We start from the raw sequence: 6,892 nt of genomic DNA on the forward strand, positions 1-6,892 counted from the left end.
CCCAACAATGAGTGGCTTAGATCTTTGAAGAATGCGGACACCATAAAAAAGTGTATTTAAAAAAAAAAAATTCACTTGAGGTCACTTTGTTTGAAGATCCAAACCGTTCTTTTGTTGAGCATCAGCGTAAATAGGTTGTGCCCCAGAAATCATCTCCATCAAATGATCATCTTAGGGAGATGATTTTTGGCGTAGGCCTTAGGTACGTTGGGTCGCAACAAATGAACGATTTGGATCTTGCAACAAGTGACTGCCTTGAATTTTCCAAAGAATATGCGTTGTATGATGTATGTGGTACCGTATAATAGGTAGGCCTGTCCGTTCATAGATGAGCCTATATTTTGGAAAATACAATGAAGCCCACCTTGTTCTAATATCCAAACCATTCAGTTGTTGGGCTCCAATTAATGTTTCTAGACTATGCCCCAAAAATCTTCTCCATTGGATGGTCCTAACCCTCTAATTTGTAGATAAACTATACCATATAGAAAAATCATATCCATTTGATGATCCTAACCCTCTGATCTGCATAGATTTTCCTGTAGTGTGGCTCCAATGTTTCATGAGATTTTTTATGAAATATGGCTGTATAGTCCAGTATTTTCCAAAAAATAATGCATGACCCATGATCCAAACCGTCCTTTTGTTGGGCCACAACATAAATAGATTGTAATCATTACCATAGGATGATCCTAACCCTCCAATCTATAGAGGGACTGCACGTTATAGATTGGGTGAGGAAAGTTAAAAACCAATAAATACAAAAATATTGTAAGGCCATGAATGTTTTTACCATAAAATATTGGTTTATCAAATGGTGGGAGAGGGATAAGGATGGTTTGAGAGGGCATAAGTGTGAATTGAGAGGGTGAGAAGTGGGTGAAAAATAATAGCGAAAAGGAAAACTCTATTCAAAATAGAGTTTTTGTTTTCTTTATTTTTCTGCCCTCATGATTCTCCACCCTCCGACTCTCCCTAGCTCTCTCACAGCATTTAGTAAGCTAATATTCAATGAAAAAACAGTATCAAAAAAATAAAAAAAAATAAAAATAAAAAAAAAATAAAAATAAATAAATAAATAAATATATATATATATATATATATATATATATATATATATAGAGAGAGAGAGAACGGTTCCTACACATATGTGTAGATAAGTTATCTACACACTAGCTTAAAATACAGTGGGGGGCCACATTATTTGGGTGATCCAAACCATTCATTTTTAAGGCCCTCACATAGATAGGGTGTCCACAAAAAATAAGATCCATAGGATCATCCTAACCATTCGAACTGTGGAGGCAAAAAATGGACTAATTTGTGAAGGTTTAAAGACATCCATTTTACCTCCACAAATCGTAGGGTTGGGATGATCCTATGGATCTGATTTTTTGTAGACACCCTATCTATGTGAGGGCCTTTAAAATGGATGGCTTGGATCACCCAAACAATGTGGGCCCCCACTGTATATTAAGCTAGTGTGTAGAGAACTCTCTACACATATGTGTAGGAACCGTTTTCTCATATATATATATATATATATTCAATGAAAAAAAATTCATGGTTGCGAAACAAGGCCTAAAGAGATTATTAACCCTTCTCTTGGATTTTCCACATTTCTTTTACTCTCCCTACGCCTCTCAAAACACAAATAATCTGATATTCCTTTATAAAAAAATTCATGGTTGCCAACACATGGCCTAAAGAGATTACCAACCCCATTCTTTTAGGATTTTCCATTTTTTTTTTTTTGTACTCCCCATACCTCTCTCAAAACATTTGTTAACATTCCATAAAAAAGCTTTATTCGGTTTTCTCCTGATTATTGGCTGCTACAAGACTATTAGGTACTCGCCTAGCTATGATGCCGGTATTTTAGATCTATCAGTACTGCCCAAACACATGACAATTGGCAAGGACGCTGCTAGTGCTCACTGTAGATTAAGACAAGTAATGAGGCCACAACTAGCTTCCAAACCTTCCGAAGCCAGGCAACATATCGAAGTCATAATCAGAAACGGCAATTGGCAGTCCTAAGGAAAGCAACGCCAATTGACAAACCCTAAAGAAAGCAAATGTCAACACATGACATGAAAGGAACACATAAGAGAGGAAAGGAACACACAACCAAGCCATTGCATTGCAGAGGCCCGAAAGGAGCGCTGCGAGGCCTCGCCGACTGAGAGGACTTCCTTAATTTTTTAACAATTCATCTTTAGGTTACAAATTATAATTATGGGAATAATTTTTTGGGGCCAGGATGGAATAGTTAGCCTGACCTAGTGCAACTGCAAGAGCAAACACCATACAATTCATGTGCATGACCTGAAAACCGTAACCCAAACAGAAGTATTGGAGAAAGTTCAGGTCCCAACTAGCTCTAACTAGATTGAATTGGGATTTATGGTAAGTAAAATTGAAACAGGATTTGCTAGGGACCATCACAGAAGGCATTTTACAGGCCACGTCTGATGAATTAAAGAAATAAGATGCCTTCTGCAATGGTCCCTAGCAAATCCCTCTCAATAATTTGAGCTTTTTAGTATTTTCTTAATTTTTCAAGCGTTAAGTCTAATGTCCTACATTTTAGAGGTGTGCCGCTAGGATGTCGAGGAAGGCAACTGTCATTCCCTACATGCATTTGGGATTTTAGACTACACGGGTTTTTTGGCCCATATGCAGGGCATGCATAGAGTGACAATCCAAGGCACACCGCCCTTCTACCGTGTCCTCTAATCATTTTCCCTATGTTCACTGACAATTAATACACATTATTTAGCATTTATTTTGCATGATTGGCATGATGTTGAGATCATCAGTAAGGCAGTGGAGATCATCAACAACAATAACGCAAAAACCCCTTGGAAACTTGTTCCCATCTAAAATCAAATTCAAACAAATCTGAGTTTCTTCTTGGAGTGGAGGATATCTCACATTTGGAGGGAAGCAAATGTGCCAGCAGACCACCTTTCAAAAAAGGAGTTCCCGGTAAAAGGTGACAATCTCGTGCCCTTCATCGCTACATCGCCTGACCTGCTTGTCCTTCTAGACAGGGATCGTATTGGAACCTCTTACACTAGACTCTAATGTATTGGTTTGATTTTGTATTTTTATTTTGCCTAGTTAGCCCCTTTGGTTGGTTGTAGTAGAGCCCTTTAAGGCTGGCTGTGTTGCTGTCTTTTTATGGGAGCTTGTTCCCCCTTTGTTTGGCTTTTGAGCCCTTCTTGCTGTGTGTTTGTATTCTTCTTTTCTTAGTAAGGGTGTCAATTTTGGCTCGGGCTCATAAGCTCGCTCGAGCTCAGCTTGAAAAAAGCTCGGCTCAAGCTCGGCTCGAATCCTTAACGAGCCGAGCCAAGCCGGCTTGCTAGGCTCGTTAAGCTTAACGAGCCGAGCCCGAATTAGGCCAGGCTCGGCTCGTTAGGGCTCATAAAGAAAAACCTGTATAAAAGTATTCTAAATATAATATAAATAGTCATAAATATAATACAGCTGTAGGTATAATCATGACTTTTTTCGTAATAACTTTCTACCTTTTAGTTGTATTTTTTTGTAATTGTCATAACTCTCTACCATTTTTTGGTAATTTTTCATTTAAAACTTTATACATTCACTGCTATTTTACTTTTTCCCGTAATGATTACTTTTTTTATTATTATTAACCCAAGCTCGATAGGCTCGCGAGCGGCTCGCGAGCCTGACCGAGCCGAGCCGAGCCCGAGCCTAGCCTTTGAGCTTAACGAGCCAGGCCGAGCCTGGCCAAGCTCGGCTCGGCTCGTTTACACCCCTATTTCTTAGTGATATCTGGTGGGGGTCTTGCCTAACCCCAGCTTACTCGTAAAAAAAATGATTATGAGCCATTAGTGATCGAAACCCAATATTTTGAAATGATGGTTCAAACCGTCCTAAGGTGGCACCCGCTACGCCACAGTGGGCATGCTTCATTGTTCTAGAATGACTACCAAATGCACTCTTGGGGAAATTTGAGCCAATTAAAGATGATCTATCTCCCAAGGGAGATGGGAAAATGTGTGGGGCCCATTAGATGATCTATCTCCTAATGAAGATGGGACGTGTCACTTCTATTGGCCGGTTAGAGAGAGAGAGAGAGAGATGTTTTTGTTAGTATTCGTAATGGAGAGATTTTATATGGTAAATATCAAGGGCGGGAAGCCCTACATTGGACTTCAGGTGCACCATATGATTTCTCCATAGTGGAAGGGTGGTTGACCAAAAAGGGGTATCTTCAGGGGAGGGCAATTTTGCGGAAGCCATTTCTGGGCTCAGTTTTGCAGGAGAGAACAACCACCTTAGATGAATCAAATAAATAAGACAAAATTTGCTAAAATATATGCAAAAGTGAGCGACGAAATGGCTTTCAACAGACCCACCTTTACAAATCCCATGAGAATATGTTAAAAATAACGGGGATCAACAAGCTAGATTTGATTATTGTGGGCTGCTTAGCAAACGGGATTTCGTTTGGAAAATAAAGACAGAATCCCATGTTTTGACTCATGCCAAGAAAACAAAGATGTGAGCTCGAGTCCTCAACAAATGCAACGATAGTGAGGAAATGACCAAATCATTGGTCAATTTCACTTTCGTCTTTATTTTCCAAACGAAATCCTATCTTGGATGTATTTTTCTTGATCATTTTATTGCCCACCAATAAAATATGGGATTTGCTAGGGGCTTTCGCATAGAGGCATTTCACAGCTGGCTGTATGGGTGCAACTCGGGTCGGGTTGAGGCCAACCAGAGCCCGATCTGAGAAACCATTTACGCAACCTGTACCCGGCCCGAGTTCCAACCCGAGGAAGCCTCTTTTTTCCAACCCGAACCCGACCTGACTCGAGTTCAGCCTGACCCAACTCGAGTTTTTAAGCTTATAAAAAAACAAATTATAAAAAATGTCGGGTTCAACTCGGGTAGGTTGCCCAAGGACTCAACCCGAAGTCGAACTTAACCAACCCGACACGACTTTCTTTTCTTTTTCTTTTTTTGGGTTTAACCCTACCCGAGTTGTACGCCTAGCTGGCTCTTGCATATGAGAGTTACCACCTCAGATGAATTAAATGAATAAGACAGAATCTGCTGAAACGTAAGCCTGTGTGGCTGCTCCCACATGCAACGGCCAGCCGTGAAATGCCTTTCTGCAAAAGTTCCTAGCAATTCCCATAAGATTTACCTAGCTCAATTCAGGCATGGTACCCTTATTATCTTGTCCTATATGTTTAAAAATACAAGGGAAAATGACTAAAAAAAAGGGCTTTTGTACTGACTATGATGTGGCAGGGGGTGTTTTCTAAATTACCAATTTGAAGTGATGTTGACGGGTTTGCGTGGCTTTTGGTCGAAAATGCCCTCATTTTGAAAACTCAAACGTTTTTAGTTTTTTTTTTTAGGGTGCTGGTATTCCCCTCTTAGACTTAACATATATGGCGCGTTTCTCAACCTTTTTACCATTCTCTCTCTCTCTCTCTCTCTCTCTCACACACACACACACACACACGCACACGCGCACACACACACACCAACGGAAACAGCTGGTGGGCCCAACAGGAAACGTGCCATGCCCATACTTTTCAAAATGAACGCCACACCATAGGACGATCCAAACCGTCCATTTGATGGGCTACAACGTCAATAGGCTGCGTCCCAAGATATAATTTCCATAGGCTGATCCTAGCCCTCCGATCTAAATAGAAACTACATATTATGCAACCTCTATAGATTGGAGGGTTGTGATCATCCTATGAAAATGATTTTTGGGGCACAACCTATTTACATTGTGGCTCATCAAATGGATGGTTTGGATCATCCTATGGAGTTGGTCGTACAGTAACTAGACCTGGCAAACGGGAGGGCCGGATCAAAATGACCCAGAAAATTTTACGGCTCATTGAGCTTGGACCTACACGCGGCCCGTATGGGCCGGGTCACCCGGATTTTTGATGTATTTTTTTTGTATAGGGATTCGCTAGCCACCTTCGCCGAGGCTACTTTTCGGCTTGTCGCCCATCCTTTGCTGCAAAGATCGGCAAAAGTACGATTTGCGCAAAGTTGGCTAGCAATATATAATAATCATGCGTTTAAAATGAAAAATTACGGAAAAATTGAAGCAAAGTAGAAAAATTACCAAAAGAATGTATTAAAATATGACAATTACCAAAAAAATTACAAAGAAAATTAAAAAATTATGACAATTACGGAAAAAAGGCCAAAATAAAACTTTTGTACTTCTCTACGGGCACCCGCGGGTCCACTCGGCCAGGCCCAGTTTTGACGGGCCGAGTGGACCCGCGGGTCAATTTCAAATGGGTCACAGATTGGTGACCAAGACCCATAATTTACGGGCGGGCCGGGTGGACCCATGGGTCCGGGTCACTTTTTGCCAGGTCTAACAGTAACATTACATCCCAATCGTAGGCCCCACCCATATTTTTCAAAATGAAGTGTACGGTCCACACCATAGGATGATCCAACCCGTCCATGGTTTGGATCATCCTATAGTGTGGTTCGTACAGTAACATTAAGGCCCAATTGTAGGCCCCACTCATATTTTTGAAAATGAAGTGTATGGTTCAGACCATAGGATGATCCAAACCATCCATTTGATGGGCCACAATGTAAATAGGTAGGGTCCCAAAATATCATTTGCATAGGATGATCTCAACCCTCCAATCTATAGATGTTTCCATGATGAGCAGTTTCTCTTTATATCAGAGGGTTAGGATCATCATATGGAAATGGTTTTTTGGGATACAACCTATTTAAGATGTGGCCTATCAAATGGACGGCTTAGATCATCCTATGGTGTGGGCCATAGTTCATTTTGAAAAAACTGGATGGAGAGAGAGAGAGAGAGAGAGGGGTTGCATAATATGTA

Source organism: Tasmannia lanceolata, unplaced genomic scaffold (genome assembly GCF_043159265.1).
Source record: "Tasmannia lanceolata isolate RefF3 unplaced genomic scaffold, GAP_Taslan_0.1 ptg000005l, whole genome shotgun sequence".
NCBI lineage: Eukaryota > Viridiplantae > Streptophyta > Magnoliopsida > Canellales > Winteraceae > Tasmannia > Tasmannia lanceolata.